This window comes from Triticum aestivum, chromosome 1D, assembly GCF_018294505.1.
Source record: "Triticum aestivum cultivar Chinese Spring chromosome 1D, IWGSC CS RefSeq v2.1, whole genome shotgun sequence".
Taxonomy (NCBI): Eukaryota; Viridiplantae; Streptophyta; class Magnoliopsida; order Poales; family Poaceae; genus Triticum; species Triticum aestivum.
This window is the reverse complement of record NC_057796.1, coordinates 161,425,292-161,449,769: the sequence shown is the minus strand read 5'-3', so window position 1 is coordinate 161,449,769 and position 24,478 is coordinate 161,425,292.

Below are 24,478 nucleotides of genomic sequence, written 5' to 3'. Positions count from 1 at the left end.
AACTGGTTGAAAAATTAAATATGTGTCCTTGGTTGCATGCTTAGGTCCCATGCAAGAAATGGGAATGAATTTCACATGCCCTACCACCGTCACTCGGCCGCAAACATTGAGATACTTGGTTTTGAAATTCTAGTAAATCCAAAACTCGTCTGAAGTTCATGAAATTGGCATGCTATCATGGAGAGGCATCGACATGCCGTGGTAATTTGTTGTCCCAATTGGGGCAGGTTTGGGTATAAACTTCTCACAAACCAGAGCTTCTCACAACAAGCGTGATGGTTTCGGTAGGGAAAGTGCCACATTTTTGGACGAAACGATATCCGTTGCCTCTTATTGCTTTCAAAAAAATTTGAGTGTCAACATAGAACAACAGGAGTGTTGGGTTCAATTTTGGAATTTTTTGGGGTTCGTTTGGACATTTTTATACATTAACTGGGTTTTCCAGGCACTTTATGCGCATAATTCAAATTTGAACTACATGCACATTTTCAAGTGCATAGAAACTGGTTGAAAAATCAAATATGTGTCCTTGGTTGCATGCTTAGGTCCCATGTAAGAAATGGGAATGAATTTCACACACCCTGCCACCATCACTCGGCCGCAAACATTGAGATAGCTGGTTTTTAAATTCTAGTAAATCCAAAACTCCTCAGAAATTCATGAAACTTGGCATGCTATCATGGAGCGGCATCAACATGCCGTTGTAAATTATTTGTCCCATTTGGGGCAGGTTTGGGTATAAGCTTCTCACAAACCAGAGCTTCTCACAACAAGCATGATGGTTTCGGTAGGGAACGTGCCACCTTTAGGGACGAAACGATATCCGTTGCCTCTTATTTCTTTCAAAAAAAATTCGAGTGTCAACATAGAACAAGAGGAGTGTTGAGTTCAATTTTGGAATTTTTCGGGGTTCGTTTGGACATTTTTATACATTAACTGGGTTTTCCAGGCATTTGTTGCTCATAATTCAAATTTGAACTACATGCACATTCTCCAGTGCATATAAACTGGTTGAAAAATCAAATATGTGTCCTTGCTTGCATGCTAGGTGCCATGCAGGAAATGGGAATGAATTTCACACACCCTGCCACCGTCACTCGGCCGCAAACATTGAGATACCTGGTTTTTAAATTCTAGTAAATCCAAAACTCGTCTGAAATTCATGAAACTTGGCATGCTATCATGGAGCGGCATCAACATGTCGTGGTAAGTTTTTTGTCCCATTTGGGGCAGGTTTGGGTATAAGCTTCTCAGAAACCAGAGCTTCTCACAACAAGCGTGATGGTTTCGGTAGGGAACATGCCACCTTTGGGGACGACACGATATCCCTTGCCTCTTATTGCTTTCAAAAATTTTCGAGTGTCAACATAGAACAACAGGAGTGTTGTGTTCAATTTTGGAATTTTTCAGGGTTCGTTTGGACATTTGTATACATTAATTGGGTTTTCCAGGCATTTCATGCGCATAATTCAATTTGAACTACATGCACATTCTCAAGTGCATATAAACTGGTTGAAAAATCAAATATGTGTCCTTGGTTGCTTGCTTAGGTCCTGTGCAAGAAATGGGAATGAATTTCACACACCCTGCCACCGTCACTCGGCTGCACACATTGAGATACCTGGTTTTTAAATTCTAGTAAATCCAAAACTCGTCTGAAATTCATGAAACTTGGCATGCTATCATGGAGCGGCATCAACATGTCGTGGTAAGTTTTTTGTCCCATTTGGGGCAGGTTTGGGTATAAGCTTCTCAGAAACCAGAGCTTCTCACAACAAGCGTCATGGTTTCGGTAGGGAACGTGCCACCTTTGGGGACGACACGATCTCCATTGCCTCTTATTGCTTTCAAAAAAATTCGAGTGTCAACATAGAACAACAGGGGTGTTGTGTTCAATTTTGGAATTTTTCAGGGTTCGTTTGGACATTTGTATACATTAATTGGGTTTTCCAGGCATTTTATGCGCATAATTCAATTTGAACTACATGCACATTCTCAAGTGCATATAAACTGGTTGAAAAATCAAATATGTGTCCTTGGTTGCTTGCTTAGGTCCTGTGCAAGAAATGGGAATGAATTTCACACACCCTGCCACCGTCACTCGGCCGCACACATTGAGATACCTGGTTTTGAAATTCTAGTAAATCCAAAACTCATCTGAAATTCATGAAATTGGCATGCTATCATGGAGCGGCATCAACATGCCGTGGTACATTTTTTGTCCCATTTGGGGCAGGTTTTGGTATAAGCTTCTCACAAACCAGAGCTTCTCACAACAAGCGTGATGGTTTCGGTAGGGAAAGTGCCACATTTGAGGACGAAACGATATCCGTTGCCTCTTATTGCTTTCTAAATTTTTCGAGTGTCAACATAGAACAACAGGAGTGTTGTGTTCAATTTTGGAATTTTTCGGGGTTCGTTTGGACATTTTTATACAGTAACTGGGTTTTCCAGGCATTTTATGTGCATAATTCATATTTGAACTACATGCACATTCTCAAGTGCATATAAACTGATTAAAAAATCAAATATGTGTCCTTGGTTGCATGCTTTGGACCCATGCAAGAAATGGGAATGAATTTCACACACCCTGCCACCGTCACTCGGCCGCAACCATTGAGATACCTGGTTTTTAAATTCTAGTAAATCCAAAAATCGTCTGAAATTCATGAAACTTGGCATGCTATCATGGAGCGGCATCAACATGCCGTGGTAATTTATTTGCCCATTTGGGGTAGGTTTGGGTATAAGCTTCTCACAAACCAGAGCTCCTCACAACAAGCGTGATGGTTTCGGTAGGGAACGTGCCACCTTTGGGGACGAAACGATATCCGTTGCCTCTTATTGCTTTCAAAAAATTTCGAGTGTCAACATAGAACAACAGGAGTGTTGTGTTCAATTTTGGAATTTTTCAGGTTTCGTTTGGACATTTTTATTCATTAACTGGGTTTTCCACGCGTTTTAGGCGCATAATTTAAATTTGAACTACATGCGCATTCTCCAGTGCATATAAACTGGTTGAAAAATTAAATATGTGTCCTTGGTTGCATGCTTAGGTCCCATGCAAGAAATGGGAATGAATTTCACATAACCTACCACCGTCACTCGGCCGCAAACATTGAGATACTTGGTTTTGAAATTCTAGTAAATCCAAAACTCGTCTGAAGTTCATGAAATTGGCATGCTATCATGGAGAGGCATCGACATGCCGTGGTAATTTTTTTGTCCCATTTGGGGCAGGTTTGGGTATAAACTTCTCACAAACCAGAGCTTCTCACAACAAGCGTGATGGTTTCGGTAGGGAAAGTGCCACATTTGAGGACAAAACGATATCCGTTTCCTCTTATTGCTTTCAAAAAATTTCGAGTGTCAACATAGAACAACAGGAGTGTTGGGCTAAATTTTGGAATTTTTCGGGGTTCGTTTGGACATTTTTATACATTAACTGGGTTTTCCAGGCACTTTATGCGCATAATTCAAATTTGAACTACATGCACATTCTCAAGTGCATAGAAACTAGTTGAAAAATCAAATATGTGTCCTTGGTTGCATGCTTAGGTCCCATGTAAGAAATGGGAATGAATTTCACACACCCTGCCACCGTCACTCGGCCGCAAACATTGAGATAGCTGGTTTTTAAATTCTAGTAAATCCAAAACTCGTCAGAAATTCATGAAACTTGGCATGCTATCATGGAGCGGCATCAACATGCCGTGGTAAATTATTTGTCCCATTTGGGGCAGGTTTGGGTATAAGCTTCTCACAAACCAGAGCTTCTCACAACAAGCATGATGGTTTCGGTAGGGAACGTGCCACCTTTAGGGACGAAACGATATCCGTTCCCTGTTATTTCTTTCAAAAAAATTCGAGTGTCAACATAGAACAACAGGAGTGTTGTGTTCAATTTTGGAATTTTTCGGGTTCGTTTGGACATTTGTATACATTAATGGGTTTTCCAGGCATTTGTTGCGCATAATTCAAATTTGAACTAAATGCACATTCTCCAGTGCATATAAACTGGTTGAAAAAACAAATATGTGTCCTTGCTTGCATGCTAGGTGCCATGCAGGAAATGGGAATGAATTTCAGACACCCTGCCACCGTCACTCGGCCGCAAACATTGAGATACCTGGTTTTTAAATTCTAGTAAATCCAAAACTCGTCAGAAATTCAGGAAACTTGGCATGCTATCATGGAGCGGCATCAACATGTCGTGGTAAGTTTTTTGTCCCATTTGGGGCAGGTTTGGGTATAAGCTTCTCAGAAACCAGAGCTTCTCACAACAAGCGTGATGGTTTCGGTAGGGAACGTGCCACCTTTGGGGACGACACGATATCCATTGCCTCTTATTGCTTTCAGAAATTTTCGAGTGTCAACACAGAACAACAGGAGTGTTGTGTTCAATTTTGGAATTTTTCAGGGTTCGTTTGGACATTTGTATACATTAATTGGGTTTTCCAGGCATTTTATGCGCATAATTCAATTTGAACTACATGCACATTCTCAAGTGCATATAAACTGGTTGAAAAATCAAATATGTGTCCTTGGTTCCTTGCTTAGGTCCTGTGCAAGAAATGGGAATGAATTTCACACACCCTGCCACTGTCACTCGGCCGCACACATTGAGATACCTGGTTTTGAAATTCTAGTAAATCCAAAACTCATCTGAAATTCATGAAATTGGCATGCTATCATGGAGCGGCATCAACATGCCGTGGTAAATTTTTTGTCCCATTTGGGGCAGGTTTGGGTATAAGCTTCTCACAAACCAGAGCTTCTCACAACAAGCGTGATGGTTTCGGTAGGGAAAGTGCCATATTTGAGGACGAAACGATATCCATTGCCTCTTATTGCTTTCTAAATTTTTCGAGTGTCAACATAGAACAATAGGAGTGTTGTGTTCAATTTTGGAATTTTTCGGGGTGCGTTTGGACATTTTTGTACATTAACTGGGTTTTCCAGGCATTTTATGCGCATAATTCAAATTTGAAATACATGCACATTCTCAAGTGCATATAAACTGATTGAAAAATCAAATATGTGTCCTTGGTTGCATGCTTTGGACCCATGCAAGAAATGGGAAGGAATTTCACACACCTTGCCACCGTCACTCGCCCGCAACCATTGAGATACCGGGTTTTTAAATTCTAGTAAATCCAAAAATCGTCTGAAATTCATGAAACTTGGCATGCTATAATGGAGCGGCATCAACATGGCGTGGTAATTTATTTGTCCCATTTGGGGTAGGTTTGGGTATAAGCTTCTCACAAAGCAGAGCTCCTCACAACAAGCGTGATGGTTTCGGTAGGGAACGAGCCACCTTTGGGGACGAAACAATATCCGTTGCCTCTTATTGCTTTCAAAAAATTTCGAGTGTCAACATAGAACAACAGGAGTGTTGTGTTCTATTTTGGAATTTTTCAGGTTTCGTTTGGACATTTTTATACATTAACTGGGTTTTCCACGCGTTTTATGCGCATAATTTAAATTCGAACTACATGCACATTCTCAAGTGCATATAAACAGGTTGAAAAATTAAATATGTGTCCTTGGTTGCATGCTTAGGTCCCATGCAAGAAATGGGAATGAATTTCACATACCCTACCACCGTCACTCGGCCGCAAACATTGAGATACTTGGTTTTGAAGTTCTAGTAAATCCAAAACTCGTCTGAAGTTCATGAAATTGGCATGCTATCATGGAGAGGCATCGACATGCCGTGGTAATTTTTTTGTCCCATTTGGGGTTGTATTCGGTATAAACTTCTCACAAACCAGAGCATCTCACAACAAGCGTGATGGTTTCGGTAGGGAAAGTGCCACATTTGAGGACGAAACGATATCCGTTGCCTCTTATTGCTTTCAAAAAAATTCGAGTGTCAACATAGAACAACAGGAGTGTTGGGTTCAATTTTGGAATTTTTTGGGGTTCGTTTGGACATTTTTATACATTAACTGGGTTTTCCAGGCACTTTATGCGCATAATTCAAATTTGAACTACATGCACATTCTCAAATGCATAGAAACTGGTTGAAAAATCAAATATGTGTCCTTGGTTGCATGCTTAGGTCCCATGTAAGAAATGGGAATGAATTTCACACACCCTGCCACCGTCACTCGGCCGCAAACATTGAGATAGCTGGTTTTTAAATTCTAGTAAATCCAAAACTCGTCAGAAATTCATGAAACTGGGCATGCTATCATGGAGCGGCATCAACATGCCGTGGTAAATTATTTGTCCCATTTGGGGCAGGTTTGGGTATAAGCTTCTCACAAACAAGAGCTTCTCACAACAAGCATGATGGTTTCGGTAGGGAACGTGCCACCTTTAGGGACGAAACGATATCCGTTGCCTCTTATTTCTTTCAAAAAAATGCGAGTGTCAACATAGAACAACAGGAGTGTTGTGTTCAATTTTGGAATTTTTCGGGGTTCGTTTGGACATTTTTATACATTAACTGGGTTTTCCAGGCATTTGTTGCGCATAATTCAAATTTGAACTACATGCACATTCTCCAGTGCATAGAAACTGGTTGAAAAATCAAATATGTGTCCTTGGTTGCATGCTAGGTGCCATGCAGGAAATGGGAATGAATTTCACACACCCTGCCACCGTCACTCGGCCGCAAACATTGAGATACCTGGTTTTTAAATTCTAGTAAATCCAAAACTCGTCTGAAATTCATGAAACTTGGCATGCTATCATGGAGCGGCATCAACATGTCGTGGTAAGTTTTTTGTCCTATTTGGGGCAGGTTTGGGTATAAGCTTCTCAGAAACCAGAGCTTCTCACTACAAGCGTGATGGTTTCGGTAGGGAACGTGCCACCTTTGGGGACGACACGATATCCATTGCCTCTTATTGCTTTCAGAAATTTTCGAGTGTCAAGATAGAACAACAGGAGTGTTGTGTTCAATTTTGGAATTTTTTCAGGGTTCGTTTGGACATTTGTATACATTAATTGGGTTTTCCAGGCATTTTATGCGCATAATTCAATTTGAACTACATGCACATTCTCAAGTGCATATAAACTGGTTGAAAAATCAAATATGTGTGCTTGGTTGCTTGCTTAGGTCTTGTGCAAGAAATGGGAATGAATTTCACACACCCTGCCACCGTCACTCGGCCGCACACATTGAGATACCTGGTTTTGAAATTCTAGTAAATCCAAAACTCATCTGAAATTCATGAAATTGGCATGCTATCATGGAGCGGCATCAACATGCCGTGGTAAATTTTTTGTCCCATTTGGGGCAGGTTTGGGTATAAGCTTCTCACAACAAGCGTGATGGTTTCGGTAGGGAAAGTGCCACATTTGAGGACGAAACGATATCCGTTGCCTCTTATTGATTTCTAAATTTTTCGAGTGTCAACATAGAACAACAGGAGTGTTGTGTTCAATTTTGGAATTTTTCAGGGTTCGTTTGGACATTTTTATACATTAACTGGGTTTTCCAGGCATTTTATGCGCATAATTCAAATTTGAACTACATGCACATTCTCAAGTGCATATAAACTGATTGAAAAATCAAATATGTGTCCTTGGTTGCATGCTTTGGACCCATACAAGAAATGGGAATGAATTTCACACACCCTGCCACTGTCACTCGGCCGCAACCATTGAGATACCTGGTTTTTAAATTCTAGTAACTCCAAAAATCGTCAGAAATTCATGAAACTTGGCATGCTATCATGGAGCGGCATCAACATGCCGTGGTAATTTATTTGTCCCATTTGGGGTAGGTTTGGGTATAAGCTTCTCACAAACCAGAGCTCCTCACAACAAGCGTGATGGTTTCGCTAGGGAACGTGCCACCTTTGGGGACGAAACGATATCCGTTGCCTCTTATTGCTTTCAAAAAATTTCGAGTGTCAACATAGAACAACAGGAGTGTTGTGTTCAATTTTGGAATTTTTTAGAGTTCGTTTGGACATTTTTATACATTAACTGGGTTTTCCACGCGTTTTATGCGCATAATTTAAATTTGAACTACATGGACATTCTCGAGTGCATATAAACTGGTTGAAAAATAAAATGTGTCCTTGGTTGCATGCTTAGGTCCCATGCAAGAAATGGGAATGAATTTCACACACCCTGCCGCCGTCACTCGGCTGCAAACATTGAGATACCTGGTTTTGAAATTCTAGTAAATCCAAAACTCGTCTGAAATTCATGAAATTGGCATGCTATCATGGAGTGGCATCAACATGCCGTGGAAATTTTTTTGTCCCATTTGGGGCAGGTTTGGGTATAAGCTTCTCACAAACCAGAGCTTTTCACAACAAGCGTGATGGTTTCGGTAGGGAAAGTGCCACATTTGAGGACGAAATGATATCCGTTGCCTCTTATTGCTTTCTAAATTTTTCGAGTGTCAACATAGAACAACAGGAGTGTTGTGTTCAATTTCTGAATTTTTCGGGGTTCGTTTGGACATTTTTATACATTAACTGGGTTTTCCAGCTATTTTATGCGCATAATTCAAATTTGAACTACATGCACATCCTCAAGTGCAAATAAACTGATTGAAAAATCAAATATGTGTCCTTGGTTGCATGCTTTGGACCCATGCAAGAAATGGGAACGAATTTCACACACCCTCCCACCGTCACTCGGCCGCAACCATTGAGATACCTGGTTTTTAAATTCTAGTAAATCCAAAACTCGTTTGAAATTCATGAAACTTGGCATGCTATCATGGAGCGGCATCAACATGCTGTGGTAATTTTTTGTCCCATTTGGGGTAGGTTTGGGTATAAGCTTCTCAGAAACCAGAGCTTCTCACAACAAGCGTGATAGTTTCGGTAGGGAACGTGCCACCTTTGGGGACGACACGATATCCATTGCCTCTTATTGCTTTCAGAAATTTTCGAGTGTCAAGATAGAACAACAGGAGTGTTGTGTTCAATTTTGGAATTTTTTCAGGGTTCGTTTGGACATTTGTATACATTAATTGGGTTTTCCAGGCATTTTATGCGCATAATTCAATTTGAACTACATGCACATTCTCAAGTGCATATAAACTGGTTGAAAAATCAAATATGTGTGCTTGGTTGCTTGCTTAGGTCTTGTGCAAGAAATGGGAATGAATTTCACACACCCTGCCACCGTCACTCGGCCGCACACATTGAGATACCTGGTTTTGAAATTCTAGTAAATCCAAAACTCATCTGAAATTCATGAAATTGGCATGCTATCATGGAGCGGCATCAACATGCCGTGGTAAATTTTTTGTCCCATTTGGGGCAGGTTTGGGTATAAGCTTCTCACAACAAGCGTGATGGTTTCGGTAGGGAAAGTGCCACATTTGAGGACGAAACGATATCCGTTGCCTCTTATTGATTTCTAAATTTTTCGAGTGTCAACATAGAACAACAGGAGTGTTGTGTTCAATTTTGGAATTTTTCAGGGTTCGTTTGGACATTTTTATACATTAACTGGGTTTTCCAGGCATTTTATGCGCATAATTCAAATTTGAACTACATGCACATTCTCAAGTGCATATAAACTGATTGAAAAATCAAATATGTGTCCTTGGTTGCATGCTTTGGACCCATACAAGAAATGGGAATGAATTTCACACACCCTGCCACTGTCACTCGGCCGCAACCATTGAGATACCTGGTTTTTAAATTCTAGTAACTCCAAAAATCGTCAGAAATTCATGAAACTTGGCATGCTATCATGGAGCGGCATCAACATGCCGTGGTAATTTATTTGTCCCATTTGGGGTAGGTTTGGGTATAAGCTTCTCACAAACCAGAGCTCCTCACAACAAGCGTGATGGTTTCGCTAGGGAACGTGCCACCTTTGGGGACGAAACGATATCCGTTGCCTCTTATTGCTTTCAAAAAATTTCGAGTGTCAACATAGAACAACAGGAGTGTTGTGTTCAATTTTGGAATTTTTTAGAGTTCGTTTGGACATTTTTATACATTAACTGGGTTTTCCACGCGTTTTATGCGCATAATTTAAATTTGAACTACATGGACATTCTCGAGTGCATATAAACTGGTTGAAAAATAAAATGTGTCCTTGGTTGCATGCTTAGGTCCCATGCAAGAAATGGGAATGAATTTCACACACCCTGCCGCCGTCACTCGGCTGCAAACATTGAGATACCTGGTTTTGAAATTCTAGTAAATCCAAAACTCGTCTGAAATTCATGAAATTGGCATGCTATCATGGAGTGGCATCAACATGCCGTGGAAATTTTTTTGTCCCATTTGGGGCAGGTTTGGGTATAAGCTTCTCACAAACAAGAGCTTCTCACAACAAGCGTGATGGTTTCGGTAGGGAAAGTGCCACATTTGAGGACGAAATGATATCCGTTGCCTCTTATTGCTTTCTAAATTTTTCGAGTGTCAACATAGAACAACAGGAGTGTTGTGTTCAATTTCTGAATTTTTCGGGGTTCGTTTGGACATTTTTATACATTAACTGGGTTTTCCAGCTATTTTATGCGCATAATTCAAATTTGAACTACATGCACATCCTCAAGTGCAAATAAACTGATTGAAAAATCAAATATGTGTCCTTGGTTGCATGCTTTGGACCCATGCAAGAAATGGGAACGAATTTCACACACCCTCCCACCGTCACTCGGCCGCAACCATTGAGATACCTGGTTTTTAAATTCTAGTAAATCCAAAACTCGTTTGAAATTCATGAAACTTGGCATGCTATCATGGAGCGGCATCAACATGCTGTGGTAATTTTTTGTCCCATTTGGGGTAGGTTTGGGTATAAGCTTCTCAGAAACCAGAGCTTCTCACAACAAGCGTGATAGTTTCGGTAGGGAACGTGCCACCTTTGGGGACGAAACGATATCCGTTAACTTATTGCTTTCAAAAAATTTCGAGTGTCAACATAGAACAACAGGAGTGTTGTGTTCAATTTTGGAATTTTTCAGGTTTCGTTTGGACATTTTTATACATTAACTGGGTTTTCCACGCGTTTTATGCGCATAATTTAAATTCGAACTACATGCACATTCTCAAGTGCATATAAACAGGTTGAAAAATTAAATATGTGTCCTTGGTTGCATGCTTAGGTCCCATGCAAGAAATGGGAATGAATTTCACATACCCTACCACCGTCACTCGGCCGCAAACATTGAGATACTTGGTTTTGAAGTTCTAGTAAATCCAAAACTCGTCTGAAGTTCTTGAAATTGGCATGCTATCATGGAGAGGCATCGACATGCTGTGGTAATTTTTTTGTCCCATTTGGGGCTGTATTCGGTATAAACTTCTCACAAACCAGAGCATCTCACAACAAGCGTGATGGTTTCGGTAGGGAAAGTGCCACATTTGAGGACGAAACGATATCCGTTGCCTCTTATTGCTTTCAAAAAAATTCGAGTGTCAACATAGAACAACAGGAGTGTTGGGTTCAATTTTGGAATTTTTTGGGGTTCGTTTGGACATTTTTATACATTAACTGGGTTTTCCAGGCACTTTATGCGCATAATTCAAATTTGAACTACATGCACATTCTCAAATGCATAGAAACTGGTTGAAAAATCAAATATGTGTCCTTGGTTGCATGCTTAGGTCCCATGTAAGAAATGGGAATGAATTTCACACACCCTGCCACCGTCACTCGGCCGCAAACATTGAGATAGCTGGTTTTTAAATTCTAGTAAATCCAAAACTCGTGAGAAATTCATGAAACTGGGCATGCTATCATGGAGCGGCATCAACATGCCGTGGTAAATTATTTGTCCCATTTGGGGCAGGTTTGGGTATAAGCTTCTCACAAACAAGAGCTTCTCACAACAAGCATGATCGTTTCGGTAGGGAACGTGCCACCTTTAGGGACGAAACGATATCCGTTGCCTCTTATTTCTTTCAAAAAAATGCGAGTGTCAACATAGAACAACAGGAGTGTTGTGTTCAATTTTGGAATTTTTCGGGGTTCGTTTGGACATTTTTATACATTAACTGGGTTTTCCAGGCATTTGTTGCGCATAATTCAAATTTGAACTACATGCACATTCTCCAGTGCATAGAAACTGGTTGAAAAATCAAATATGTGTCCTTGGTTGCATGCTAGGTGCCATGCAGGAAATGGGAATGAATTTCACACACCCTGCCACCGTCACTCGGCCGCAAACATTGAGATACCTGGTTTTTAAATTCTAGTAAATCCAAAACTCGTCTGAAATTCATGAAACTTGGCATGCTATCATGGAGCGGCATCAACATGTCGTGGTAAGTTTTTTGTCCTATTTGGGCAGGTTTGGGTATAAGCTTCTCAGAAACCAGAGCTTCTCACTACAAGCGTGATGGTTTCGGTAGGGAACGTGCCACCTTTGGGGACGACACGATATCCATTGCCTCTTATTGCTTTCAGAAATTTTCGAGTGTCAAGATAGAACAACAGGAGTGTTGTGTTCAATTTTGGAATTTTTTCAGGGTTCGTTTGGACATTTGTATACATTAATTGGGTTTTCCAGGCATTTTATGCGCATAATTCAATTTGAACTACATGCACATTCTCAAGTGCATATAAACTGGTTGAAAAATCAAATATGTGTGCTTGGTTGCTTGCTTAGGTCTTGTGCAAGAAATGGGAATGAATTTCACACACCCTGCCACCGTCACTCGGCCGCACACATTGAGATACCTGGTTTTGAAATTCTAGTAAATCCAAAACTCATCTGAAATTCATGAAATTGGCATGCTATCATGGAGCGGCATCAACATGCCGTGGTAAATTTTTTGTCCCATTTGGGGCAGGTTTGGGTATAAGCTTCTCACAACAAGCGTGATGGTTTCGGTAGGGAAAGTGCCACATTTGAGGACGAAACGATATCCGTTGCCTCTTATTGCTTTCTAAATTTTTCGAGTGTCAACATAGAACAACAGGAATGTTGTGTTCAATTTTGGAATTTTTCAGGGTTCGTTTGGACATTTTTATACATTAACTGGGTTTTCCAGGCATTTTATGCGCATAATTCAAATTTGAACTACATGCACATTCTCAAGTGCATATAAACTGATTGAAAAATCAAATATGTGTCCTTGGTTGCATGCTTTGGACCCATGCAAGAAATGGGAATGAATTTCACACACCCTGCCACTGTCACTCGGCCGCAACCATTGAGATACCTGGTTTTTAAATTCTAGTAACTCCAAAAATCGTCAGAAATTCATGAAACTTGGCATGCTATCATGGAGCGGCATCAACATGCCGTGGTAATTTATTTGTCCCATTTGGGGTAGGTTTGGGTATAAGCTTCTCACAAACCAGAGCTCCTCACAACAAGCGTGATGGTTTCGCTAGGGAACGTGCCACCTTTGGGGACGAAACGATATCCGTTGCCTCTTATTGCTTTCAAAAAATTTCGAGTGTCAACATAGAACAACATGAGTGTTGTGTTCAATTTTGGAATTTTTTAGGGTTCGTTTGGACATTTTTATACATTAACTGGGTTTTCCACGCGTTTTATGCGCATAATTTAAATTTGAACTACATGGACATTCTCGAGTGCATATAAACTGGTTGAAAAATAAAATGTGTCCTTGGTTGCATGCTTAGGTCCCATGCAAGAAATGGGAATGAATTTCACACACCCTGCCGCCGTCACTCGGCTGCAAACATTGAGATACCTGGTTTTGAAATTCTAGTAAATCCAAAACTCGTCTGAAATTCATGAAATTGGCATGCTATCATGGAGTGGCATCAACATGCCGTGGAAATTTTTTTGTCCCATTTGGGGCAGGTTTGGGTATAAGCTTCTCACAACAAGCGTGATGGTGTCGGTAGGGAAAGTGCCACATTTGAGGACGAAATGATATCCGTTGCCTCTTATTGCTTTCTAAATTTTTCGAGTGTCAACATAGAACAACAGGAGTGTTGTGTTCAATTTCCGAATTTTTCGGGGTTCGTTTGGACATTTTTATACATTAACTGGGTTTTCCAGCTATTTTATGCGCATAATTCAAATTTGAACTACATGCACATCCTCAAGTGCAAATAAACTGATTGAAAAATCAAATATGTGTCCTTGGTTGCATGCTTTGGACCCATGCAAGAAATGGGAACGAATTTCACACACCCTCCCACCGTCACTCGGCCGCAACCATTGAGATACCTGGTTTTTAAATTCTAGTAAATCCAAAACTCGTTTGAAATTCATGAAACTTGGCATGCTATCATGGAGCGGCATCAACATGCTGTGGTAATTTTTTGTCCCATTTGGGGTAGGTTTGGGTATAAGCTTCTCAGAAACCAGAGCTTCTCACAACAAGCGTGATAGTTTCGGTAGGGAACGTGCCACCTTTGGGGACGAAACGATATCCGTTGCCTCTTATTGCTTTCAAAAAAATTTGAGTGTCAACATAGAACAACAGGAGTGTTGTGTTCAATTTTGGAATTTTTCAGGGTTCGTTTGGACATTTTTATACATTAACTGGGTTTTCCACGCGGTTTATACGCATAAATCAAATTTGAACTACATGCACATTCTCCAGTGCATATAAACTAGTTGAAAAATTAAATTTGTGTCCTTGGTAGCATGCTTAGGTCCCATGCAAGAAATGGGAATGAGTTTCACATACCCTGCCACCGTCACTCGGCCGCAAACATTGAGATACTTGGTTTTTATATTCTAGTAAATCCAGAACTCGTCTAAAATTCATGAAACTTGGCATGCCGTGGTAAAAGTTTTGTATGCCGTGGTAAAAATTTTGTCCCATTTGGGCAGGTTTGGGTATAAGGTTCTCACAAACCAGAGTTCTCACAACAAGCGTGATGGTCTCGGTAGGGAATGTGCCACCTTTGGGGACAAAACGATATCCGTTGCCTCTTATTGCTTTCAAAATCTTTCGAGTGTTAACATAGAACAACAGGAGTGTTGTGTTCAATTTTGGAATTTTTCGGGGTTCGTTTCGGCATTTTTATACATTAACTGTGTTTTCCAGGCATTCTATGCGCATAATTCAAATTTGAACTACATGCACATTCTCCAGTGCATATAAACTGGTTGCAAAATCAAATATGTGTCCTTGGTTGCATGCTTAGGTCCCATGTAAGAAATGGGAATGAATTTCACACACCCTGCCACCGTCACTCGGCCGCAAACATTGAGATAGGTGGTTTTTAAATTCTAGTAAATCCAAAACTCGTCTGAAATTCATGAAACTTGCCATGCTATCATGGAGCGGCATCAACATGCCGGGGTAATTTATTTGTCCCATTTGGGGTAGGTTTGGATATAAGCTTCTCACAAACCAGAGCTCCTCACAACAAGCGTGATGGTTACGGTAGGGAACGTGCCACCTTTGGGGACGAAACGATATCCGTTGCCTCTTATTGCTTTAAAAAAAATTCGAGTGTCAACATAGAACAACAGGAGTGTTGTGTTCAATTTTGGAATTTTTTAGGGTTCGTTTGGACATTTTTATACGTTAACTGGGTTTTCCACGCGTTTTATGCACATAATTTAAATTTGAACTACAAGCACATTCTCGAGTGCATATAAACTGGTTGAAAAAATAAATATGTGTCCTTGGTTGCATGCTTAGGTCCCATGCAAGAAATGGGAATGAATTTCACATACCCTGCCACCGTCACTCGGCCGCAAACATTGAGATACTTGGTTTTGAAATTCTAGTAAATCCAAAACTCGTCTGAAGTTCATGAAATTGGCATGCTATCATGGAGAGGCATCGACATGCCGTGGTAAATTTTTTGGCCCATTTGGGGCAGGTTTGGGTATAAACTTCTCACAAACCAGAGTTTCTCACAACAAGCGTGATGGTTTCGGTAGGGAAAGTGCCATATTTGAGGACGAAACAATATCCGTTGCCTCTTATTGCTTTCAAAAAATTTCGAGTGTCAACATAGAACAACAGGAGTGTTGTGTTCAATTTTGGAATTTTTCGGGGTTCGTTTGGACATTTTTATACATCAACTGGGTTTTCCAGGCATTTTATGCGCATAATTCAAAATTGAACTACATGCACAATTTCCAGTGCATATAAACTGGTTGAAAAATCAAATATCTGTCCTTGGTTGCATGCTTAGGACCCATGCAAGAAATGGGAATGAATTTAACACACCATGCCGCCGTCACTCGGCTGCAAACATTGAGATACCTGGTTTTGAAATTCTAGTAAATCCAAAACTTGTCTGAAATTCATGAAATTGGCATGCTATCATGGAGTGGCATCAACATGCCGTTGTAAATTTTTTGTCCCATTTGTGGCAGGTTTGGGTATAAGCTTCTCAAAAACCAGAGCTTCTCACAACAAGCGTGATGGTTTTTGTAGGGAAAGTGCCACATTTGAGGACGAAACGATATCCATTGCCTCTTATTGCTTTCAAAAATTTTCGAGTGTCAACATAGAACAACAGGAGTGTTGTGTTCAATTTTTGAATTTTTCGGGGTTCGTTTGGACATTTTTATACATTAACTGGGTTTTCGAGGCATTTTATGCGCATAATTCAAATTTGAACTACATGCACATCCTCAAGTGCATATAAACTAATTGAAAAATCAAGTATGTGTCCTTGGTCGCATGCTTTGGACAAATGCAAGAAATGGGAATGAATTTCACACACCCTGCCACCGTCACTCGGCCGCAACCATTGAGATACCTGGTTTTTAAATTCTAGTAAATCCAAAACTCGTCTGAAATTCATGAAACTTGGCATGCTATCATGGAGCGGCGTCAACATGCTGTGGTAATTTTTTGTCCCATTTGGGGTAGGTTTGGGTATAAGCTTCTCAGAAACCAGAGCTTCTCACAACAAGCGTGATAGTTTCGGTAGGGAACGTCCACCTTTGGGGACGAAATGATATCCGTTGCCTCTTATTGCTTTCAAAAAAAATTGAGTGTCAACATAGAACAACAGGAGTGTTGTGTTCAATTTTGGAATTTTTCAGGGTTCGTTTGGACATTTTTATACATTAACTGGGTTTTCCACGCGTTTTATGCGCATAATTCAAATTTGAACTACATGCACATTCTCCAGTGCATATAAACTGGTTGAAAAATTAAATATGTGTCCTTGGTTGCATGCTTAGGTCCCATGCAAGAAATGGGAATGAATTTCACATACCCTGCCACCGTCACTCGGCTGCAAACATTGAGATACTTGGTTTTTATATTCTAGTAAATCCAGAACTCGTCTAAAATTCATGAAACTTGGCATGCCGTGGTAAAAAATTTGTATGCCGTGGTAAAATTTTTGTCCCATATGGGCAGGTTTGGGTATAAGGTTCTCACAAACCAGAGTTCTCACAACAAGCGTGATGGTCTCGGTAGGGAATGTGCCACCTTTGGGGACAAAACGATATCCGTTGCCTCTTATTGCTTTCAAAATCTTTCGAGTGTTAACATAGAACAACAGGAGTGTTGTGTTCAATTTTGGAATTTTTCGGGGTTCGTTTCGGCATTTTTATACATTAACTGGGTTTTCCAGGCATTCTATGCGCATAATTCAAATTTGAACTACATGCACATTCTCCAGTGCATATAAACTGGTTGCAAAATCAAATATGTGTCCTTGGTTGCATGCTTAGGTCCCATGTAAGAAATGGGAATGAATTTCACACACCCTGCCACCGTCACTCGACCGCAAACATTGAGATAGCTGGTTTTTAAATTCTAGTAAATCCAAAACTCGTCTGAAATTCATGAAACTTGGCATGCTATCATGGAGCGGCATCAACATGCCGTGGTAAATTTTTAGTCCCATTTGGGGCAGGTTTGGGTATATGGTTCTCACAAACCAGAGTTCTCACAACAAGCGTGATGGTTTCGGTAGGGAATGTGCCACCTTTGGGGACAAAACGATATCCGTTGCCTCTTATTGCTTTCAAAATCTTTCGTGTGTTAACATAGAACAACAGGAGTGTTGTGTTCAATTTTGGAATTTTTCGGGGTTTGTTTCGGCATTTTTATACATTAACTGGGTTTTCCAGGCATTCTATGCGCATAATTCAAATTTTAACTACATGCACATTCTCCATTGCATATAAACTGGTTGCAAAATCAAATATGTGTCCTTGGTTGCATGCTTAGGTGCCATGTAAGAAATGGGAATGAATTTCACACGCCCTGCCACCGTCACTCGGCCGCAAACATTGAGATAGCTGGTTTTTAAATTCTAGTAAATCCACAACTCGTCTGAAATTCATGAAACTTGGCATGCTATCATGCAGCGGCATCAACATGCCGTGGTAAATTTTTTGTCCCATTTGGGGCAGGTTTGGGTATAAGCTTCTCAGAAACCAGAGCTTCTCACAAGAAGCGTGATGGTTACGGTAGGGAACGTGCCACCTTTGGGGACGAAATGATATCCGTTGCCTCTTATTACTTTCAAAAAATTTCGAGTGTCAACATAGAATAACAGGAGTGTTGTGTTCAATTTTGGAATTTTTCGGGGTTCGTTTGGACGTTTTTATACATTAATTGGGTTTTCCAGGCATTTTATGCGCATAATTCAAATTTGAACTACATGCACATTCTCAAGTGCATATAAACTGGTTGAAAAATCAAATATGTGTCCTTGGTTGCATGCTTAGGTCCCGTGCAAGAAATGGGAATGAATTTCACACACCTTGCCACCGTCACTCGGCCACAAACATCGAGATACCTGGTTTTGAAATTCTAGTAAATCCAAAATTCGTCTGAAATTCATGAAATTGGCATGCTATCATGGTGCGGCATCAACATGTCGTGGTAAATTTTTTGTCCCATTTGGGGCAGGTTTGGGTATAAGCTTCTCACAAACTAGAGCTTCTCACAACAAGCATGATGGCTTTGGTAGGGAACGTGCCACCTTTAGGGACGAATCGATATCCGTTGCCTCTTATTGCTTTCTAAATTTTTCGAGTGTCAACATAGAACAACAGGAGTTTTGTGTTCAATTTTGAAATTTTTCAGGGTTCATTTGGACATTTTTATACATTAACTGGGTTTTCCAGGCATTTGATGCGCATAATTCAAATTTGAACTACATGCACATTCTCCAGTGCATATAAACCGGTTGAAAAATCAAATATCTGTCCTTGGTTGCATGCTTAGGACCCATGCAAGAAATGGGAATGAATTTCACACACCCTGCCACCGTCACTCGGCCGCAAACATTGAGATACCTGGTTTTTAAATTCTAGTAATTCCAAATTTCATCGGAAATTCATGAAACTTGGCATGCTTTCATGGAGCGGCATCAACATGCCCTTGTAAATTTTTTATCCCATTTGGGGCAGGTTTGGGTATAAGCTTCTCAGAAACCAGAGCTTCTCACAACAAGCGTGATGGTTTCGGTAGGGAATGTGCCACCTTTAGGGACGAAACGATATCCGTTGCCTCTTATTTCTTTCAAAAAAATTTGAGTGTCAACATAAAACAACAGGAGTATTGTGTTCAATTTTGGAATTTTTGGGGTTCGTTTGGACATTTTTATATATTAACTGGGTTTTCCAGGCATTTTATGTGCATAATTCAAATTTGAACTACATGCACAATTTCTAGTGCATATAAAGAGGTTGAAAAATCAAACATGTGTCCTTGGTTCATGCTTAGGTCCCATGTAAGAAATGGGAATGAATTTCACACACCCAGCCACCGTCACTCGGCCGCAAACTTTGAGATACCTGGTTTTTAAATTCTAGTAAATCCAAAACTCGTCTAAAATTCATGAAACTTGGCATGCTATCATGGAGCGCTATCAATATGCCGTGGTAATTTTTTTGTCCCATTTGGGGCAGGTTTAGGTATAACCTTCTCAGAAACCAGAGCTTCTCACAACAAGCGTGGTTGTTTCGGTAGGGAACGTGCCACCATTGGGGACGAAACGATATCCGTTGCCTCTTATTGCTTTCAAAAAAATTGAGTGTCAACATAGAACAACAGGAGTGTTGTGTTCAATTTTGGAATTTTTCAGGGTTCGTTTGGACATTTTTATACATTAACTGGGTTTTCCAGGCATTTTATGCGCATAATTCAAATTTGAACTACATGCACATTCTCCTGTGAATATAAACTGGTTGAAAAATCAAATATGTGTCCTTGGTTGCATGCTTAGGTCCCGTGCAAGAAATGGGAATGAATTTCACACACCCTGCCACCGTCACTCGGCCGCAAACATTGAGATACCTGGTTTTTAAATTCTAGTAATCCAAAACTCATCTGAAATTAATGAAACTTGGCATGCTATCATGGAGCGGCATCAAGATGCCGTGGTAAATTTTTGTCCCATTTGAGGCAGGTTTGGGTATAAGCTTCTCACAAACCAAAGCTTCTCACAACAAGCGTGATGGTTTCGGTAGGGAACGTGCCACCTTTAGGGACGAAACGATATCCGTTGCCTCTGATTTCTTTCAAAAAAATCAGAGTGTCCACATAGAGCAACAGGAGTGTTGTGTTTAATTTTGGAGTTGTTCGGGGTTCGTTTGGACATTTTTATACACTAACTGGGTTTTCCAGGCATTTTAGGTGCATAATTCAAATTTGAACTACAAGCACATTCTCCAGTGCATATAAACTGGTTGAAAAATCAAATATGTGTCCTTGGTTGCATGCTTAGGTCCCATGCAAGAAATGGGAATGAATTTCACACACCCTGCCACCGTCACTCGGCGACAAACATTGAGATTCCTGGTTTTTAAATTCTAGTAAATGCAAAACTCATCTGGAATTCATGAAACTTGGCATGCTATCATGGAGCGGCATCAAGATGCCGTGGTAAATTTTTTGTCCCATTTGGGGAAGGTTTGGGTATCAGCTTCTCACAAACCAGAGCTTCGCACAACAAGGTGATGGTTTCGGTAGGGAACGTGCCACCTTTACGGACGAAACGATATCCATTGCCTCTTATTGCTTTCAAATTTTTGGAGTGTCAACATAGAACAATAGGAGTGTTGTGTTCAATTTTGGAGTTTTTTGGGGTTCATTTGGACATTTTTATACATTAACTAGTTTTCCATGTATTTTATGCACATAAATCAAATTTGAACTACATGCACATTCTCCAGTGCATATAAACTAGTTGAAATACCAAATATGTGTCCTTGGTTGCATGCCTAGGTCCCATGCAAGAAATGGGAATGAATTTCACACACGCTTCCACCGTCACTCGGCCGCAAACATTGAGATACCTGGTTTTTAAATTCTAGTAAATGCAAAACTCATCTGGAATTCATGAAACCTGGCATGCTATCATGGAGCGGAATCAACATGCCATGGTATATTTTTTGTCCCATTTGGGGCAGGTTTGGCTATCAGCTTCTCGCAAACCAGAGCTTCTCACAACAAGAGTGATGGTTTCGGTAGGGAACGTGCCACCTTTACGGACGAAACGATATCCATTGCCTCTTCTTGCTTTCAAAAAATTTCGAGTGTCAATATACAACAACAGGAGTGTTGTGTTCAATTTTGGAATTTTTCGGGGTTCATTTGCACATTCTTATACATTAACTGGGTTTTCCACGCATTTTATGCGCATAATTCAAATTTGAACTACATGCACATTCTCCAGTGCATATAAACTTGTTGAAAAATCAAATATGTGTCCTTGGTTGCATGCTTAGGTCCCATGCAAGAAATGGGAATTAATTTCACACACCCTGCCACCGTCACTCGGCCGCAAACATTGAGATACCTGGGTTTTAAATTCTAGTAAATCCAAAACTCGTCTGAAATTCATGAAACTTGGCATGCCATCATGGAGAGACATCAACATGCCGTGGTAATTTTTTTGTCCCATTTGGGGCAGGTTTGGGTATAAGCTTCACACAAACCAGACCTACTCACAACAAGCGTGATGGTTTCGGTAGGGAACGTGCCTCCTTTGGGGACGAAACGCCTCTTATTGCTTTCAAAAAATTTCGAGTATCAACATAGAACAACATGAGTGTTGTGTTCAATTTTGGAACTTTTCGGAGTTTGTTTCGACAGTTTTATACATTAACTGGGTTTTCCAGGCATTTTATGCGCATAATTCAAATTTGAACTACATACACATTCTCAAGTGCATATAAACTGGTTGAAAAAACAAATGTGTCGTTGGTTGCATGCTTAGGTCCCATGCAAGAAATGACAATGAATTTCGCACACCCTGCCACTATCACTCGGCCGCAAACATGGAGATATTTGGTTTTTAAATTCTAGTAAATCCAAAACTCGTCTGAAATTCATGAAACTTGGCATGCTATCATGGAGCAGCATCAACATGTCGTGGTAAATTTTTTGTCCCATTTGGGGCAGGTTTGGGTATAAGCTTCTCACAAACATGAGCTTCTCAAAACAAGCGTGATGGTTTCGGTAGGGAACGTGCCACCTTTAGGGACGAAACGATATCCGTTGCCTCTTATTTCATTAAAAAAAATTGAGTGTCAACATAGAAGAACAGGAGTGTTGTGTTCAATTTTGGAATTTTTTTGGGGTTGGTTTGGTCATTTTTATACATTAACAAAGTTTTCCTGGCATTTTATGCGCATAATTAGAATTTGAACTACATGCACATTCTCCAGTACATATAAACTGGTTGAAAAAACAAATATGTGTCCTTGGTTGCATGCTTAGGTCCCATGCAAGAAATGGGAATGAATTTCACACACCCTGCCACCGTCACCCGGCCGCAAACATTGAGATACCTGGTTTTTAAATTCTACTAAATCCAAAACTCGTCTGAAATTCATGAAACTTGGCATGCTATCATGGAGCGGCATCAACATGTTGTGGTAAATTTTTTGTCCCATTTGGGGCAGGTTTGGGTATAAGCTTCTCACAAACCACAGCTTCTCACAAACCAGAGCTTCTCACAACAAGCGTGATGGTTTCGGTAGGGAACGTGCCACCTTTACGGACGAAACGATATCCGTTGCCTCTTATTACTTTCAAAAAATTTCGAGTGTCAACATAGAACAACAGGAGTGTTGTGTTCAATTTTGGAATTTTTCAGGGTTCGTTTGGACATATTTATACACTAACTGGGTTTTCTAGGCATTTTATGCGCATAATTCAAATTTGAACTACATGCACATTCTCCAGTGCATATAAACTGGTTGAAAAATCAAATATGTGTCCTTGGTTGCATGCTTAGGTCCCATGCAAGAAACGGGAATGAATTTCACACACCCTGCCACCGTCAATCGGCCGCAAATATTGAGATACCTGGGTTTTAAGTTCTAGTAAATCCAAAACTCGTCTGAAATTCATGAAACTTCGCATGCCATCATGGAGCGACATCAACATGCCGTGGTAATTTTTTTGTCCCATTTGGGGCAGGTTTGGGTATAAGCTTCTCACAAACAACACCTACTCACAACAAGCGTGATGGTTTCGGTAGGGAACATGCCACTTTTGTGGACGAAATGCCTCGTATTGCTTTCAAAAAATTTCGAGTGTCAACATAGAACAACAGGAGTGTTGTGTTCAATTTTGGAATTTTTCGGGGTTCATTTGGACATTTTTATACATTTACTGGGTTTTCCAAGCATTTTATGCGCATAATTCAAATTTGAACTACATGCACATTCTCCTGTGCATATAACTTGTTGAAAAATCAAATGTGTGTCCTTGGTTGCATGCTTAGGTCCCATGCAAGAAATGGGAATGAATTTCACACACCCTGCCACCGTTAGTCGGCCGCAAACATTGAGATACGTGGTTTTTAAATTCTAGTAAATCCAAAACTCGTCTGAAATTCATGAAACTTGGCATGCTATGATGGAGCGGCATCAACATCCGTGGTAAAATTTTTGTCCCATTTGGGGCAGGTTTGGGTATAAGCTGCTCAGAAACAAGAGCTTCTCAAAACAAGCATGATGGTTTCAGTAGGGAACATGCCACCTTTAGGGACGAAACGATATCCGTTGCCTCTTATTTCTTTCAAAAATTTTGGAGTGTCAACATAGAACATCAGGAGTGTTGTGTTCAATTTTGGAATTTTTTGGGGTTCATTTGGACATTTTTATACATTAACTAGTTTTCCAGGCATTTTATGCACATAAATCATATTTGAACTACATGCACATTCTCCAGTGCATATAAACTAGTTGAAATACCAAATATGTGTCCTTGGTTGCATTCTTAGGTCCCATGCAAGAAATGGGAATGAATTTCACACACCCTTCCACCGTCACTCGGCCGCAAACATTGAGATAGCTGGTTTTAAATTCTAGTAAATGCAAAACTCATCTGGAATTCATGAAACTTGGCATGCTACCATGGAGCGGAATCAACATGCCATGGTATATTTTTTGTCCCATTTGGGGCAGGTTTGGGTATCAGCTTCTTGCAAACCAGAGCTTCTCACAACAAGCGTGATGGTTTCGGTAGGGAACGTGCCACCTTTACGGACGAAACGATATCCATTGCCTCTTATTGCTTTCAAAAAATTTCGAGTGTCAATATAGAACAACAGGAGTGTTGTGTTCAATTTTGGAATTTTTCGGGGTTCATTTGCACATTTTTATACATTAACTGGGTTTTCCATGCATTTTATGCGCATAATTCAA